A 19,306-nucleotide genomic window follows, 5' to 3' on the forward strand; every position below is an offset into this window, starting at 1 on the left:
TGGTTTTGTTTTTACAAACTTACATTTGTGTATTATATATATTGTGTTTTAAACATTTGTTTTAATGTTTTTTATTTTCTTTTTTAACATCCCCAAAACAACATCAATATCAGTCAAAGTTTGGAGTGTCAGACAAAAGCCAATATTGTACATCATCCCACAGAGATTTACTTTGCATATATTCTTAAAAAAAACAGTTTATTGTGTTTTCCTATCACAGATCGAACAAGTGTTGTCTTCAATTGCAAAACAACATCCAAAATATTACTTTAAGTGGTCAATTCCGTCGTTTTTTTCTCAAATTATTTATTTTGCCTTAGAAAGAATGGAAAATTTTAAGTTATGAGTTTTTTTCTTGTTCCAGGTTGTACTTAATGAAATCTTCAAATAATAAACTATTTTTATCAGTCAATAAGTGCATCAGTGACCAAATGCCTTTTTCAAACCATTGCTGTTCAAAGATGGATTTGTTTCTCATTTTAATATAAGAACAATTCCATAGTGGAGTATTGTGTGTGATGAAGTTGTGTTTGTAAATTAGTTTCCAGTACAACAACACTTGCTGGTAGGGATGGGTACTGTTCACATTTCAACTGATTCGGAACAAATTCCACTACCTCCAAATCAATACCAGTCCTCAACAGTACGACTTTTTGGTACTTTTGTGTCTGTTAATAATTTTGATTGTTTGCGATAAATTTATATTGCAACGTTTAAAAATAAGATTATTATTGATAACTGCGGTCCTTTCGTTACCCTTTGTTTTTTGTTTTTTTGTTTTCATATCATCATTTACATGTAGCTTTATTTACATTTGCAAGTCCAGTACGCTAGATGGCTGTAGTGTAAATTCATAATGTGTTTTGTTGCGCCCAAAAAAGTGTTAATACTGTAAATATTGGATTTATTATGCACCAGCTGTCTGATTCTAACATTTATCTTAGTTATAGTTTTAATTAACTCATTTGGTGGGTGTTAACGTCATGAGAAATTGCTAATGCTAATCAGTAGCATGTCAATAGCAAAGCCAATGTATATTAGCATCAAGCTACCATAACTTTTATAGCGTTTTTTTGAGTCCATTTCTTTGTTGGCATTGACAATTGCAACATTTATCTCAAGGTAGTTTGACTCAGACTGCTCTCAGTGCTGCTGGAGTGATCTCCAAATGCCAAACATAGGTCAAATGAGTTCCAAGTTGGATATTCAACAGACATTCAACATCCAGCCAGGCTGACTGTTTGAAAACTCATGCCACGTCTGTCAGTCCCTGCTGACAAGTGCTTTACTTTAAGGGACCGTCAATAAAGTACTTGTCATTAGCTCACTAAGAACATTTCAATTGTCAATAGCTTTAGTCATGTGACCTAGAACCTCAAACCTACTTTCATATTGTTTGTTCATCACTGCTGTAGTCGGCTCATGCCTTGAATTGTCCGGTTTTAAGGGATAAACAGTAGCAAATGGATGGATGGATGTTTAGTGACAGAGTGGAAACTGTCAAACCTCAAGCCCACCAAGTGCTTGAACCCAAAGCAGTTTTGGGAGAAAAGTTTACAGGTCAGATGAGACTTTGCCTCACCTCCAATCAAGAGTGAAAAGGCTGATCTTTGTACACAAGCAGCTTTTCCAACAAGACAACAATATTAAACACACATAAAAACTGTTTTCAAAGGGTTTCAGGCAGGTTTCTGGAATGTCCGTTCCAGAGACTGGACCTTAACCCTGCTAAACATTTGAGAACATTGCTTTGAACTGGCTCTGTGTCAAGAAAGCAACACATTTCAATCAAATCTACCAGTATTTCCAAGAACGGGGTCAAATATGCAAGTAAAATGTTGCCAGAAGCATCTTGCTTCATTTTTATTTATTGTTACGTGTTGTGAAGAAACCCTGAAGTGCTCTGTTGTAAGAACATCAGACTTTCATTCTGACTTCCAGGATTCAAGTCCATAACTTTTATGGACAGAATTTCGAGGCGCAGTCAAGGCGTTAAGGGGATCGCGTTTGGTGACTGCAGGATTAGGTTCCTGCTTTTTGCAGATGATGTGGTCCTGATGGCTTCATCTGGCCAGGATCTTCAGTTCTCACTGGATCGGTTCGCAGCCGAATGTGAAGCGACTGGGATGAGAATCAGCACCTCCAAGTCCGAGTCCATGGTTCTTGCCCGGAAAAGGGTGGAGTGCCATCTGCGCGTTGGGGAGGAGACCCTGCCCCAAGTGGAGGAGTTCAAGTACCTAGGAGTCTTGTTCACGAGTGAGGGAAGAGTGGATGGTGAGATCGACAGGCGGATCGTAATGCGGACGCTGTATCGATCCGTTGTGGTGAAGAAGGAGCTGAGCCGAGAGGCAAAGCTCTCAATTTACCGGTCGATCTACGTTCCCATCCTCACCTATGGTCATGAGCTTTGGGTCATGACCGAAAGGACAAGATCACGAGTACAAGCGGCCCAAAAGAGTTTCCTCCGCCTGGGTGGTGGGTCTCTCCCTTAGAGATAGGGTGAGAAGCTCTGTCATCCGAGGGGACCTCAAAGTAAAGCCGCTGCTCCTCCACATGGAGAGGAGCCAGATGAGGTGGTTCGGGCATCTGGTCAGGATTTAGGGCACACCTAACCGATAGGAGGCCACGGGGAAGACCCAGGACACGTTGGGAAGACTATGTTTCCCGGCTGGCCTGGGAACACCTTGGGTTCCCCCGGGAAGAGCTGGACAAAGTGACTGGGGAGAGGGAAGTCTGGGCTTCCCTGCTTAGGTTGCTGCCCCCGCGACCTGACCTCGGTTAAGTGGAAGAAGATGGGTGGATTGATGGATTAAGTAATGAAGTTAAAAATTGTACTGATATGATCCAGTTTAAGATGTTGTTCAGATTAATAGTGCTTATAAAGTACAAAGAAGAGGAAAAACTTCAACCTTATTGAAAATAAGATATTCATCTCAGTATGCTAATAATGACTGAATTAATGAATTACATATTACAAAACTGTTGTATCACTCATTCACGGATGTCATTTCACTATTTGACTACAAAAAAGGTCAGTAAATGAATGTATATATTTGTAAACGCTCTGAAGTGGGAAAGGGGTAGGATTAAATAAGCTTTGCTTCATCCTACTCCTTTTCGGACATGATGTAATGTGAAATGGTATTAAAGTGTCTGATGTATTATGTTGTAAGTATGTTCATGTTCGGAATAAACACAAGAAAGAAATAAAAGAAAGAAAGTTTTGATCGATTGACTGAGTTTATAATGCAATTTTACGAAGTGATAAAGTAACAGCACAAAGCACACATCAGTCATATTAAATGATGCATCAAGGACAATACTGTAATGACATCAAATAGATATTTTTTATTTCACCAGGGTACCTGGTTGGTTTCACATCTTGTTCAACCACTTACCAGAGGGAAAAAGATACCTCTTTTTTCAAAAATCATCAAAAAAGTACAGGAAGGGTATGGTGCCATGACCCGGAGTCACACCAGGGTTGCTGCAGCCACAACACAGAGTACTAACCACTATACCATCACGGCTGTAACAAACCATCCTGAATGATAATGTGTTTGCTTCCCTGTTCATGTTCATAGACAGAATAGTCACATCTAGTTTGAATACTAGTGACCAAGCCCCAACATGTTTTACTCTAACAAGAGGAAGGCGTGCTCAGGCAAGATTTGTTTTGTTTCACCTTTTTCCTCACCCACTTTATTCTAAATAAATGTCCCGAGTATACCAACAGATACAACGTCCAGTTATCTATTCACAATGATAACAAGACAAAATGTTCCAGTTAGTAGATATTTATTTTAAATGCAAAAAAACACTCAAAGAAACAGCACTGAATTTTGTTTCAGTTCAATTAACGAAAACCAATGAGCTAGCCAAGAGTTGAACCTAGAATCTTCTGGTCTGTGGTCAGACGTGTTATCCATTGAGCCACTAGCCTTATGTGAAGAAAGGTTTTACTCTAACACAGGTTGTATATTGAAAACATCTTACTCCAAAGGAACACACAGTTTACATGAGGCTTACTACCAAAACAGGGCTTTACTGACTGCTTATGTTGGACTTTAAAATCTAGTGACCTTCTATTTGTTGCAGCCTGGGCCTTCACCAGCTCTACCTGTTGCAGCTAACCTCCACTAAAAATTAAAACAAAATGCTTCTGGCAATATTTTGGGGAGCATCCAGCTCAGAGTTGGCAACTTCGGGAGAGGAGCGTCTTTTTTGGTCAAAACCTTCTTTGTTGATGAGGATGTAAAACTGGCCTATCTGTCAAAAATGAGCTTTGGGTTCAAGCACTTGGGGAGCTTGAACTTTGACAGTTCCCAGCTTGTCACTGAACATGCTGACTAATTCACTTTCACCTGAGATTGCCAATATGGATGTTATCTCAGATGTTGGACATATCAGCATTGAAAAGGTCCTGGGTAGCTCAGTCGGCAGAGCATCAGACTTTTAATCTGAGGGTCCAGGGTTCAAGTCCTTGTTTAAGTGGCTGATGCTGACCGCCATACATTTCTCAAAAAATGTCCCTTTGCCCCCCTGCAGCAGTCCTCCGAATCTATATTTAATTTAAATAGTTTTCAACAATGATTGTTTTTCCTCTGTTTAATTTGAAAAACTGATATTCAAAAACATCCCTCACATCCACTTTAGTTCAGGTGGGAGAGCGTTAGTGTGATCATCTGAAGGTTTAACCACAATACCTAAAACACAAATTGTTAGACAGTGTATCTGTATGAAAAAGTTGTGGTTAATATTTTGCTGTAGGTGTGTTGGATGCACCTTCACCTCACACTGAGCACAGCTTTATTACTCTCACTTTCAAGTTATACAGTCCAAGACAAACCCTTAAGGCAACACATTTGTGTTTGAAACAGCCCGATGTAAGGCTCAGTTAAAGACCAAACATTGGCTTAAGGAACAATACACCGTTAAACCACGTAACAGTTGTCCAAATTAAAAAGAGAGGAAATGTTTGTAACAACTGATACTAGGATTCCACCAGCAAGGCTGGCAGTCCAGGGAGACCATTTCAGTATTGTAAGAGCCACAGAAGGCTTATTAGTAAGAAGATTTGATTCAGAAACTCAGCGAGTTGTGCTGAAACCCGGGATCGAACCAGGGACCTTCAGATCTTCAGTCTGACGCTCTCCCAACTGAGCTATTTCAGCTACGCAACACCTTCATGGGTTTACATGTTCAAATGTAACCAAGGTCTGCCCTATTGGTGACTTTTGAGGGGTGGAAGGAGGTCTTTCCAAGGGGTCTCAAAGCCTAGTATTGGTCAGCAGAACAGGTACTTGAGTCCCGGAAGCTCAAAAAGAATGTCTTGCGCTCCATGACTGAGCATTTCAGGGTCTCTAAAAAATGTACCTAAATGCTTCTGAAGAATGTTTTACTACCGAGAATGTTATGATTATTGCAAACATTTGGCAGATTTTTCAGAAATGTTCAAAAGTTCTTAGCTGGCTAATAATTAATTCTTCAAGTGTAGATGAACCTTGCTTAGAAGAAAGGTAGTTTAAACGGTATAAGAACAGATACAACTACCAGTTATACATTCGCAATAATAAAAAGAAAAAAAACACATATTTCAGTTAATATATTTAAAAAAAAAAAAAAAAGCAAAATAACTTCCCCCCAAAATTGTACAGAATACTGTTTCAGTTGAGTTAACAAACAACAGCACGCTGGCTAGGAGTTGAACCTAGAATCTTCTAGTCCGTAGTGAGACACATAATCCATTGCATCACTATCCCTACAGAAAGAAACATCTCACTGTAGGACAGGTTGTGTTTCGTAAACATCTTACGCCAAAACAACACACAGTTTACATCCTCAGGATGTAAGACATTATTTGGATTCTTATTTGAACGACGTCACACAGAAATGTAATGTATGAATGAGTGAGAATGAGGGAGGGACAGTTTTTGGGTTGGTGCACTAATTGTAAGTGTATCTTGTGTTGTTTATCTTGATTTCATAATAAAAAAAAAAGAGTAATCCTTCGAGCCGGATTTGAACCAGCAACCTAAGTATTTCAGCATGAGCAACTACAGTCCTCCGCTCTACCAACTGAGCTATCGAAGGTTAGTATCACCTTATACTAACTCTGATTTTTGAGTCACTTTAGTATCAAACAATCAAAGTTGACTTAGTTGACCTAAATCACAAGTGTCTCAAAGGGCTGCACAAGCCACAACAACATCCTGGGCTCAGATCCCAAATCAGGGCAAGAAAAAACTCAACCCAATGGGATGACAATGAGAAACCTTGGAGGGGACCGCAGATGTAATTAAAAATATACCAAAATGAGGCCACGTCATTGAAGAATGTTTTACTACCATAAATGTTAGGAATATTGCATACAATTAAACTTCATGTAACCTGCCTGAAACCCTTTGAAACCATCTTGTTTGAATACCCTGTTGTGTACCTTGTTCAGCCATGTTGCTGTTAATTGGACTTTAACAAAAGTAGCTGACTATTTGTCTCAACTGACTATTAAACTTGTGTCCCCAAGGCATTTGGCTCCAACATGTGGGGAACATCCAAGATAAATCCAGCTCAGAGTTGGCAACTTTGGGAGAGTAGCTTCTTTTTTGGTCAAAACCTTCTTACTTGATGAGGATGTAAAAGTGTCTTAATTGTCAATAATGAGGTTTGTGTTCAAGCAATTGGTGAGTTGAGCTTTGACAGTTCCCAGCTTGTCACTGAACATCCTAACTAATCCACGTTCATCTGAGGTTGCCAATATGGCTGTTCTCTTAGATGTTGGGCAAATCAGGCTTGAAGAGGGACTGGGTAGCTCAGACAGCAGAGCATCACACTTTTAATCTGAGGGTCCAGGGTTCAAGTCCTTATTCAGGCAACTGATGCTAGCCTCTTTACATTTCTGCAAAGACTTCACTTAGCAGTCCTGTAACCTGTATTTAGTTTGAATAGTATCTGTCTTTTTCATTGTAAATTGTTAAAGATGTATATTTACACAGAAAAGTTCTACATGGCTGAGGGCGTAAGATTGTCGCCCGCAGGTTGGAAGGAAAATAAATAAAGCTGAGAACAGTGGAACAAGTCTCATCATTGTGCTGACCCACAACAGTTACGTAAGCTTTTGGCGACGCTCCCAGCATAGGGCGCCCTTTTCCCCTTTTGCTTTTGTCACAAAGGCTGTCGGTACTTGCCATACTTGTCAATACAGCTACATATTGCTGGTCCAAACAAAACGCTGCTCTCCACCCAAAACATGTTTGTTTAGTTTTGACTGGGTTTGGGATTGAAAGTAAGATTTGCAGTATCACCAAGAGTGAGCCACGTGTGCGATCAAGGCACTTCAGTGCTCATGTTACAGGCCTCGCACTGAGTAGCCTGGTCCTAGTGTTCACTTCAGTGCTCATGTTACAGGCCTCGCACTGAGTAGCCTGGTCCTAGTGTTCACTTCAGTGCTCATGTTACAGGCCTCGCACTGAGTAGCCTGGTCCTAGTGTTCACTTCAGTGCTCATGTTACAGGCCTCGCACTGAGTAGCCTGGTCTTAGTGTTCACTTCAGTGCTCATGTTACAGGCCTCGCACTGAGTAGCCTGGTCCTAGTGTTCACTTCAGTGCTCATGTTACAGGCCTCGCACTGAGTAGCCTGGTCCTAGTGTTCACTTCAGTGCTCATGTTACAGGCCTCGCACTGAGTAGCCTGGTCCTAGTGTTCACTTCAGTGCTCATGTTACAGGCCTCGCACTGAGTAGCCTGGTCCTAGTGTTCACTTCAGTGCTCATGTTACAGGCCTCGCACTGAGTAGCCTGGTCCTAGTGTTCACTTCAGTGCTCATGTTACAGGCCTCGCACTGAGTAGCCTGGTCCTAGTGTTCACTTCAGTGCTCATGTTACAGGCCTCGCACTGAGTAGCCTGGTCCTAGTGTTCACTTCAGTGCTCATGTTACAGGCCTCGCACTGAGTAGCCTGGTCCTAGTGTTCACTTCAGTGCTCATGTTACAGGCCTCGCACTGAGTAGCCTGGTCCTAGTGTTCACTTCAGTGCTCATGTTACAGGCCTCGCACTGAGTAGCCTGGTCCTAGTGTTCACTTCAGTGCTCATGTTACAGGCCTCGCACTGAGTAGCCTGGTCCTAGTGTTCACTTCAGTGCTCATGTTACAGGCCTCGCACTGAGTAGCCTGGTCCTAGTGTTCACTTCAGTGCTCATGTTACAGGCCTCGCACTGAGTAGCCTGGTCCTAGTGTTCACTTCAGTGCTCATGTTACAGGCCTCGCACTGAGTAGCCTGGTCCTAGTGTTCACTTCAGTGCTCATGTTACAGGCCTCGCACTGAGTAGCCTGGTCCTAGTGTTCACTTCAGTGCTCATGTTACAGGCCTCGCACTGAGTAGCCTGGTCCTAGTGTTCCCAATCATGTGTCCTGTTCTCTTTTAGAGGAATAAAAAGAAGACACAAAGTGCTTTATTGTCTTCTCATGGCAGGGTGTGGCCTGACTCTTTTATTAAACATGTCTACTGTTGCTTGAATAAACCTCTTCACTTGACATGTTTGTACTGTATCCTGACATTGCCTCCTTTTAATATTGCTGCTTTCTTTTTTCTAGATAGTCACTGTCACTAGAAATCAATTACAATTACACATTTTCTTACCTGACTATACCTAGAAAAGGTCTTAACAATCAGAGTTTTAAAGGCCTACTGAAATGAGATGTTGTTATTTAAACGGGGCTAGCAGGTCCATTCTGTGTCATACTTCATCATTTCACCATATTGCCATATTTTTGCTGAAAGGATTTAGTAGAGAACAAATATAACCTTAGAGGAAAATCTAATTTAAAACATGCACGTACAACACTTGAAACCTTTAGCATATCAGTATGTGGAATTAAATTATGGAATGAATTAAGTAAAGAAATTAAACATTTTACTGATATGATCCATTTTAAGAAGATGTTTAAATTAATAGTGCTTACAAAGTACAAAGAAGAAGAATTATGAGAAACACTTTCAACCTTATTGAAAATAAGATATTCTTCATCTCAGTATGTTGGTAACGACTGGATTAGTTAATTGCATGTAACAGAACCGTTGTATTGCTCATTCACGGATGTCATTTTGATATTCTGCTGTAAAGAGGGTGAGTAGATGTATGTATGTATGTATTTGTGGGCGCTCTGAAGTGGGAGAGGGGTAGGATTAAATAAGATTTGCTTTTTCCTACTCCTGATGAAATGTGAGGTAATATTGTATTGTCCGTATTGTATTGTGTTGTAAATATTCATATTCCAAATAAACTAAGAAAAGAAAGAAAAAGGACATCGACGATAAAGTCCGCAACTTTTGGTCGCTAATAAAAAAGCCTTGCCTGTACCGGAAGTAGCAGACGATGTGCGCGTGACGTCACGGGTTGTAGGGCTCCTCACATCTGAACATTGTTTATAATCATAGCCAGCAGCAGCTAGAGCTTATCGAACCGAGAAAACGATGATTTCCCCATTAATTTGAGCGAGGATGAAAGATTTGTGGATGATGAAATTCAGAGTGAAGGACTAGAAAAAAAAAGGCGATTGCAGTGAGAGCGATTCAGATGTTATTAGACACATTTACTAGGATAATTCTGGAAAATCCCTTATCTGCCTACTGTGTTGCTAGTGTTTTAGTGAGATTATACAGTACCTGAAAGTCAGAGGGGTGTGGCCACGGGTGTGGTGATGGCCAGTGTGTTCGTGGGAGGAGTTAATAGTCGCTGCAGCAGCTGCAGGACGACGCTGGCTCCGCTCATAACTACGGTAAGAGCCAACTTATTAGCACAATTTTCTCACCGAAACCTGCCGGTTGACATGTGGTCGAGATCCATGTTCGCTTGACCACTCTGATCCATAGTAAAGCTTCACCTCCGGGAATGTAAACAAGAAAACACCGGCTGTGTTTGTGTGGCTAAAGGCTAAAAGCTTCCCACCTCCATCTTTCTACTTTGACTTCTCCATTATTAATTGAACAAATTGCAAAAGATTCAGCAACACAGATGTCCAGAATACTGTGTAATTATGCGATTAAAGCAGACTACTTATAGCTGGGATGAGGCTGGAAAATAATGTCCACTACAACCCGAGACGTCAAACGCACGCGTCATCATACGAGTCATCATACCGCGACGTTTTCAACACGACACTTGGCGGGAAATTTAAAATTGTAATGTAGTCAACTAATAAAGGCCGTATTGGCATGTGTTGCAATGTTAATATTTCATCATTGATATATAAACTATCAGACTGCGTGGTGGTTATTAGTGGCTTTCAGTAGGCCTTTAACTGTTACTTTAGGTATGAAAATACCTCCAACTAGATTAGGATACTATATTTCCACATTCATTTTGCAAAACAATTGTGACTACTAATTGTAAGTGTCACACATGTGTCCACCATCTTCCTTCTTCTCCCTATTCTACTCCTTGGTATGCTCTATTTGGCTGCTTCCATTATGCACTTTGTAATATCTACATTCATTTGCACAATAACTTGATTTGTATCCACTTCCTTTAATATCATGTCTGTTATTTCCATAAATTGTTCCCAGTCACCATTATTTTCCACATTGTCCATATTCCTGCTCCCCTCCACACCGTCCACATCTCATCTTGGCATGACACACACTACTATGTGCCCAGAGTGTTGGCACTTGAAACAAGGTACTGGGGGTGGCACGTAAGTTCTAACCTAAAAGCTTGAAAAGCATAAAACATGACTTTTTCCTGGGATGACTTCCTGGACAAACTGCACAAGCACAGATTCGCTCTCCATCTTTTCTCCATTTCTAAATGCCATCATTATCTTCATCATTGTGACAGTTCACCCTTTTCATTTTTATTTTCAAATCTTCTAAATGTTCTGCTCTTGGGATTCCTGTCACGACTCCTCTGGCCCCCTTTCATTCTCCCACTTCCATTATTTCCTTTAGTATCTTATTGCACAGCTTTTGCAATCGCATTGCTTTGTACTTTTACTCTCCATTTTTACATTTAATCAAACTACTTCCGTCCTTTAGCACTTTGGCCATCTCCACCTCTCCAATGTCCTTCTTTCATCTCTTAACCAGTGTCATCAAATTAATATCTTTCATGTCTTGATCTGACTTCAATGTATATATAATCTTGCAATTATCAACCATAATATTTTTCATCCTTTCTACTCTCTTAGCGCTCTACTTTCCTTCATGACCTCCTCTCCCTTTCTTTCCTCTCTCCCCTCTAGTCCTATCCATGTCCATACCTTCCTCACACATCCCCTCCTTATCCTCTTCCATCTCTTTTTAACCAGCTACCAGAAATCCATAGCTGGATAATGGAGAGGTTTTGTGAAATAATAATTAAAAAAAGAATCACCTAAAAGCAAAAATAAAAATGAACTAATTCTCCTCTGTTCTGTACATCATTGTCCAAGTGACATTATATTGTCATCTTCCTCTTTATGCCATTTCCTCAAGGTGACAGAAAAACATGATACAACCTGCCTATCATGTGATTCTACCATGTTGGCAAAATACAAACACACAATATATTGACATATATAACACATAAAACATGGAATTAGAAGTGAACAGTACCCATCCCTACCAGCAAGTGTTGTTGTACTGGAAACTAATTTACAAACACAACTTCATCACACACAATACTCCACTATGGAATTGTTCTTATATTCAAATGAGAAACAAATCCATATTTGAACAGCAATGGTTTGAAAAAGGCATTTGGTCACTGATGCACTTATTGACTGATAAAAATAGTTTATTATTTGAAGATTTCATTAAGTACAACCTGGAACAAGAAAAATACCCATAAATTAAAAGTTTCCATTCTTTCTAAGGCAAAAGAGTTAATGTAAGAAAAAAAGACAGAATTGACCACTTAAAGTAATATTTTGTATGTTGTTTTGCAATTGGATACAACACTTGTTCGATCTGTGATTGGGAAACACAATAAACTGTTTATTTTAAGAATGTATGCAAAGTAAATCTCTGTGGGACGATGTACAATATTGGCTTTTGTCTGACACTCCAAACTTTGAATGATATTGATGTTGTTGTGGGGATGTTAAAAAAGAAAAAAAAAAAAAACATAAAAAAATGTTTCAAACACAATACTGGATTTATTTGATATTTCCACAAATGTAAGTTTGTAAAAAAAAAAATCCCTTCACAAAAATAATCTGCCATTTTCTCTCACGTTTATATTGCATAAAGGTCTGGGGACATACATGTAAAACAATCACAACACAATCATAATAATACAGAGTAATAACGATAATGAATAAAATAGATTAAAGAGACCCAGCAAATGATTCATAAAGTCACACATTTTAAAATTGTATAAAAGACAACTGTTCAAATGATGTATAAAGTAAATAATAATATGCTTCCTGAAGTGGTCCAGAAGATGTTTCAGATGTGAACCAGTACATATGTATATCATATAAAGGTGATAATCTATGGGACTATTAACAATTAGAAATACAAATATGTAATACTTTCATATTTCAAACTATCTTAATCTATAAATGTAGAAGCACATTAAACAGATTGTTAGACAAACAACAATGTCACACATGTCATATGTGCTGATGTTGTTAGAAAGTCAAAATGAAAGTCTGGACAGTTTATTTCAAATCCTGCAGTTTCATTTGCTGCTGCTGTTCTCACCAGCACACTTGTGTTTCTTACACTGGTACTTAGAAGACAATCTTTCACCACACACACTGCAACTCAACACTTTCTCTCCTGGGTGTATTCTCGTGTGTACTACAAGCTTTGATTGTTCACCAAAGCTTCTGTTACAGATTGAACAGGAAAAAGGTTTTTCACCAGTGTGTGTTCTCTTGTGTCTTTTCAAAGTTGGACTGTCTGTAAAACCTTTACCACAGATTGAACAAGAAAAAGGCTTTTTCACCAGTGTGTGTTCTCATGTGTACTTTCAAATTATGACTTTGTGTAAAACCTTTACCACAGACCACACAGGAAAAAGGTTTTTCACCAGTGTGTGTTCTCATGTGTACTTTCAAATCTCGACGTTGTACAAAATATTTTCTACATATTGAACAGAAATGTGATTTTTCACCAGTTTGTGTTCTCTTGTGTATTTTCAAATATTGACTTTGTGTAAAACCTTTACCACAGAATGAACAGATATAAGGTTTTTCACCACGGTGCATTCCCATGTGCTTTTTCAAACTCCAACTTTGTGTAAAGCCTTTACCACAGATTGAACAAATGAAAGGTTTTTCTCCAGTGTGTTTTCTCATGTGTCTTTTCAGACGACTTTGGTATTTAAAAGTTTTGTGACAGTGAGGACATGTGAAGTGAGTGTTGTCAGTGTGACATGTCCTATCATCTTTAAAGTCTTCATCATCAGTGTCAGGAGAGTGTGACGTTGTGTCCTCACTATCTGATAGTGGAGCTAAGAGCTTGTCTGCTTGTGATCCTCCACAGTGGTCTCCATCAGCTTCTGTTGTCATGTGTTGTGTTGAGCTGCTGCTTGGAGGCTCCCCCCCTCCCCTCTCCTCACTTTCACCTTCGACCTCATCTCCTTCACTCTTCACAGGGACACCAGTCACTGGCATCTTGGTAACATCAACCTCCTCCAGTCCTTCAAGATGCTCTTCCTGCTGACTGATGCTGTGTTCTTCCTCTTCCTCTTTAATGTGAGGGCTCAGTGGATTCACCTCTTCCTCCTTAATGTGAGGAAGAGGTGTCAGTGGGTCCTCCTCATCCTCCTTAAAATGGGGGATCCATTGGTGTTCCTCCTCCTCTTTAAAATGGGGGATGAGTGTGTATTCTTCTTCATTCTTAATGTGGGAGAGCTGTGACTCCTCCGTCCGCATCCTTAAACTTCTGTTGTTCAGGGTGAAGATGTTCTTCACAGATGTCTGCAAGACAAACACACACCATGTCTGCTCAGTCACACAATGCATTCAGTACTTTTACATGCACTTAGGAAAAACAAGTTATCGTATGAACTCTCTTGAAATCTCAGTGACACAGAAACACGCTGCTCTTTACAACATTATTTACAGGAATAGAAAAACAAACCAGGACGACAGGACTTTCTACTATGGATAGACGATATGGTTTAAATTAGATTTTGCGATTAAATTATTTCATATAGAATTACAAAAAAAAACATTTTAAAACAGGCTACATGTCAGGTTCAAACACTGATGACATCAATTAAACAAGACAAGATGCAAAGAATCAAACAGAGACATAATTCAATTTGAATTCAATTGAGGAGAAATGTGTCGACCTCTAACCTCTTACAGTGTCACCCACGCTCTGGCGAAAGATTGTACTCCCCCTTCTTTATTTTATTTTCTCAGACCAAATGACCACAACTGCTTCAAGAGGGAAGTGGGTGGTAAACAGCGTTGCCTTTGTTTACGGAACAGTTCAAAAGAAAAGGTCCTAAACACTTCACAGAAAAGGTTGTAAATGATTTCAAAAAGAAGTTCGTAAAACAGTTGAAAAAGGAGGTTCAAAAAGAGGTCCCCTGCAGGGGAGACTGGTCCTGCTTCCTCTTTGCTTTTGTAGTACTTGGGTCAGAAATTATCTTTATGTTTGAAAGAAAACAGGAACACCTTCATCTTGCTTTCCCCAACACAGTGGAGTTTTACGAGCCTTACTCTTGGTAGGTTTCAAAGACAGCTTTTGCTTCTCACCAGTCACTCAATGCAACACAAAGTTTTTGTGATAACTTAGAAACAATTATTCTGACACTACACAGGCTCCTAATTTAGTTGCTGAAATATGCAGTCAAATATTACATAATTTCCAGTATTATTTTGGCAAATAAATTAACCAGATATTAACAGTAAATAAACAAGTCCTTAATAATAATTGTTTCGACAAAATAATACAATTAGAAAAGACACAATATGTTACTGCATATGTCAACTGTCAAATTAGGAGCTTTTGTAACCCGCTTTGAATTTTTTCTATCATCAAACATATATCAAATGATGTATCGTGACATATATTGTTATTAAGATATAGATTTGAGGTCATAGCACTCATACCAAACATTGGTTCGTCGAGTCATTATGTTTGGCCCACCAAATATATTATTTTTTTTTATAATCTTCGGATGTGTGTGTATTAAGGGTGTAACGGTACGTGTATTTGTATTGAACCGTTTCGGTACGGGGGTTCTGGTTCGGAGGTGTATCGAACAAGTTTCCACACGGACATATTAAGTAGCGCACCACACGTTGTGTCAACAATGCACACTGAGGCACAACACACAGCATGCTAACAACGACCGGGCTACTACAACATGTAAAAGTCAGAGCTGGAAGACACTCCTGCCTCGTTAAGATCTCCCGTTTGGGAACACTTCGGCTTTGCAGTGCGATACAACAATGGATAACATGGCTTCAACGAAGAGAAAGACGAACAAACGCAGCTCCCACTGCATTCAAGCAGCTTCTACTCTGCGACTCAGGCAGGGCTAAAGCGATAACAAATGCCGTTGGTGTTTTTACAGCAGCGGATTTAAGACCATATTGCATTAAAAACTAGATTTTGACCCACTTCTGTGGTGGAAGAACAATGAGCCCATATATCCTCTTACTGCCAAGTTAGCCAGGCACTACCTTGCCATACCTGCGACCTCTGTGCCCAGCTAAAGGGTATTTTTCACAGTTGGGGACATTGTAACTGCAAGCAGGTCTGCTCTTTCTGCAGACAATGTGGATAAACTGATTTTTCTGGCAGAAAACATGAAAATTGATTGAAAGTCATCAGGGTTAAAGGCTGGAGGGTGGGAAAAAGAAATGTTAATATGAGGCTGAGTTGACTTGAAACTGTTTAATGCTGCACTTTTTGTATGTAGAAGAAAAGTTTTGTCATTTTATTTAATCTGAGCAACAACTTGAAGCAGTTTAATGTTGCACTTTATATGTAGAAAGGTTTTGTCAAGAAACCAATTCTAAGCCTTATCTTATTTAGTTTTTATTATATATATATATATATACACACACAGTGGGGCGAAAAATAATTTAGTTAGCCAGCGATTGTGCAAGTTCTCCCACTTAAAATGAGGACAAAAGGTCTGTAAATTTCATCATAGGTACACTTCAACAGATTGTGAAAAAAAATCCAGGAATTCACATTGTATAAATTTTAAAGAATCTATTTATAAATTATGGTGGACAATAAGTATTTGGTCAACCATTCAAAGTTCTCACTGATGGAAGGAAGTTTTGGCTCAAAAACTCATGATACATGGCCCCATTCATTCTTTTCTTAACACGGATCAATCGTCCTGTCCCCTTAGCAGAAAAACAGCCCCAAAGCATGATGTTTCCACCCCCATGCTTCACAGTAGGTGTGGTGTTCTTGGGATGCAACTCAGTATTCTTCTTCCTCCAAACACGACGAGTTGAGTTTATACCGAAAAAAGTTCTATTTTGGTTTCATCTGACCACATGACATTCTCCCAATCCTCTGCTGTATCATCCATGTATCCATTTTGGTATAAACTCAACTCGTCGTGTTTGGAGGAAGAAGTATACGGAGTTGCATCCCAAGAACACCACACCTACTGTGAAGCATGGGGGTGGAAACATCATGCTTTGGGGCTGTTTTTCTGTGTTAAGGAAAGAATGAATGGGGCCATGTATCGTGATATTTTGAGCCAAAACTTCCTTCCATCAGTGAGAGCTTTGAATGGTTGACCAAATACTTATTTTCCACCATGATTTACAAATAAATTATTTAAAATTCCTACAATGTGAATTCCTGGATTTTTTTCCCACATTCTGTCTCTCACAGTTGAAGTGTACCTATGATGAAAATTACAGACCTTTCATCATTTTAAGTGGGAGAACTTGCACAATCGCTGGCTGACTAAACATTTTTTTTGCCCCACTGTGTATATATATATATATATATATATATATATATATATATATATATATATATATATATATATAAATATATATACATAAATATATATATATATATATATGTATATATATATATATATATATATATATATATATACATATATATATACAAATACATATACATATACATATATATATATATATATATATATATATATATATATATATATATAAATATATATACATATATATACATATATATATATATAAATATATATATACATAAATATATATATATATATATACATATATATATACAAATACATATACATATATATATATATATATATATATATATATATATATATATATATATATATGTGTGTATGTATATATGTGTGTGTGTGTATATATATATATATATATATATATATATATATATATATATATATATATATATATATAATCTGTCCAGAGTCGGGACCCGGGGTGGACCGCTCACCTGTGCATCGGTTGTGGACATCTCTGCGTTGCTGACCTGTCTGCGCTCGGGATGGTCTCTGGCTGGCCCCACTATGGACTGGACTCTAACTATTATGTTAGATCCACTATGGACTGGACTTTCACAAGATTATACTAGACCCACTTGACGTCCATTTTATCCGGTCTCCCCTAGAAGGAGGGGGGTGGGGGGGGGGGGGGGGGGGCGAGTCATGTGCATTCCTCTCCAAAGTTTCTCAAAGTCATTCACATCAACGTCCCACTGGGTAGTGAGTTTTTCCATGCCCTTTTGTGGGCTCTGAACTGAGGATGTTGTTGTGGCTTGTGCAGCCCTTTGAGACACTACTGATTTGGGGCTATCTAAATAAATATTGATTGATTGATTGATTGATATATTTTGACCGCATTAACCCTGGCAACCAACCCTGTGTGTATATGTATGTTATTGTTATGCTTAGCATTCATGACTAGTAGACACAAACAAAAGCTCTTTTAAAGAAATGTTAAAAGGATAAAGCCATTGTTTACAAATGTTGGTAAATAAATAACCAGAAAATGTATATTTTGTTGTTTTCTTACTGTACCAAAAACGAACCGAACCGTGACCTCAAAACCGAGGTACATACCGAACCAAAATTTTTGTGTACCGTTACACCCTTAGTGTGTAGGCTACGAGGAGCCAGCAGCTACACAACAGCTAAGCTAAAACAGCACATTTAAGCATATCAAATAATTATAGTTGCTTAATACGTACACAATGTCTCCAAAACAGAAGTCTGATAGAAAGTATCCAGTAACAAACGTGCCCGCATTATTCAACTTTCTGTGCCATGAGCTTGACTTCATGAATTATTGTGGCCACCAGGTGTTGTGAAAGATCAAATAAAACAATTGCAAAAGCATCCGTCACAAGGTTAGTGTTTTCTATATATTTGTGTCAATATGTAGAAGCATCCTCAGCCTTCCCGGGAAGGTCTATTCAGAAGTACTGGAGAGGAGTTTACGCCGCATAGTTGAACCTGGGATTCAGGAGGAACAGTGTGGTTTTCGTCCTGGCAGTGGAACTGTGGACCAGGTCTATACTCTGGGCAGGGTTCTTGAGGGTGCATGGGAGTTTGCCCAACCAGACAACATGTGCTTTGTGGACTTGGAGAAGGCATTGGACCGTGTCCCTCGGGAAGTCCTGTGGGGAGTGCTCAGAGAGTATGGGGTATCGGACTGTCTGATTGTGGCGGTCCGCTCCCTGTACGATCAGTGTCAGAGCTTGGTCCGCATTGCCGGCAGTAAGTCGGACAAGTTTCCAATGAGGGTTGGACGCCGCCATGGCACTGATTCTATTCATAACTTTTATAAATAGAATTTGTTGGCGCAGTCAAGGCGTTCAGGGGATCCGGTTTGGCGGCTGCAGGATTAGGTCTCTGCTTTTTCAGATGATGTGGTCCTGATGGCTTCATCTGGCCATCTGGATCGGTTTGCAGCAGAGTGTGAAGTGACTGGGATAGGACCCAGCACCACCAAGTCCGAGTCCAAGGTTCTCGCCCGGAAATGGGTGGTGTGCCACCTCCAGGTTTGGGAGGAGACCCTCCCCAAAGTGGAGGAGTTCAAGTACCTCGGAGTCTTGTTGACAAGTGAGGGAAGAGTGGATCCTGAGATCAATTGGTGGATCGGTGCGGCGTCTGCAGTAATGTGGACGCTGTATCAATCTGTTATGGTGAAGAAGGAGCTGAGCCGGAAGGCAAAGCTCTCAATTTACCGGTCGATCTACGTTCCCATCCTCACCTATGGTTATGAGCTTTGGGTTATGACCGAAAGAACAAGATCACGGGTACAATCAGCCGAAGCGGTCTGTACATTTTAATTAATACATTTCCCTTATTACCTCTTGTGGTCTTTATTTGACCCCATATTCGTTCCCACTACCGCACCT

At 39.5% G+C, this 19,306-nt stretch overlaps 1 non-coding gene across 1 annotated transcript; it reads right to left on the bottom strand.

Annotated features, from left to right (window-relative positions):
- Positions 1–5,101: 5,101 nt before the first annotated feature.
- On the bottom strand, positions 5,102–5,174 carry trnaf-gaa (transfer RNA phenylalanine (anticodon GAA)). Its single transcript has one exon. It is a non-coding gene; the product is annotated as a tRNA-Phe (tRNA).
- Positions 5,175–19,306: the final 14,132 nt, after the last annotated feature.

This window comes from Nerophis ophidion, unplaced genomic scaffold, assembly GCF_033978795.1.
Source record: "Nerophis ophidion isolate RoL-2023_Sa unplaced genomic scaffold, RoL_Noph_v1.0 HiC_scaffold_37, whole genome shotgun sequence".
NCBI classification, from domain to species: domain Eukaryota; kingdom Metazoa; phylum Chordata; class Actinopteri; order Syngnathiformes; family Syngnathidae; genus Nerophis; species Nerophis ophidion.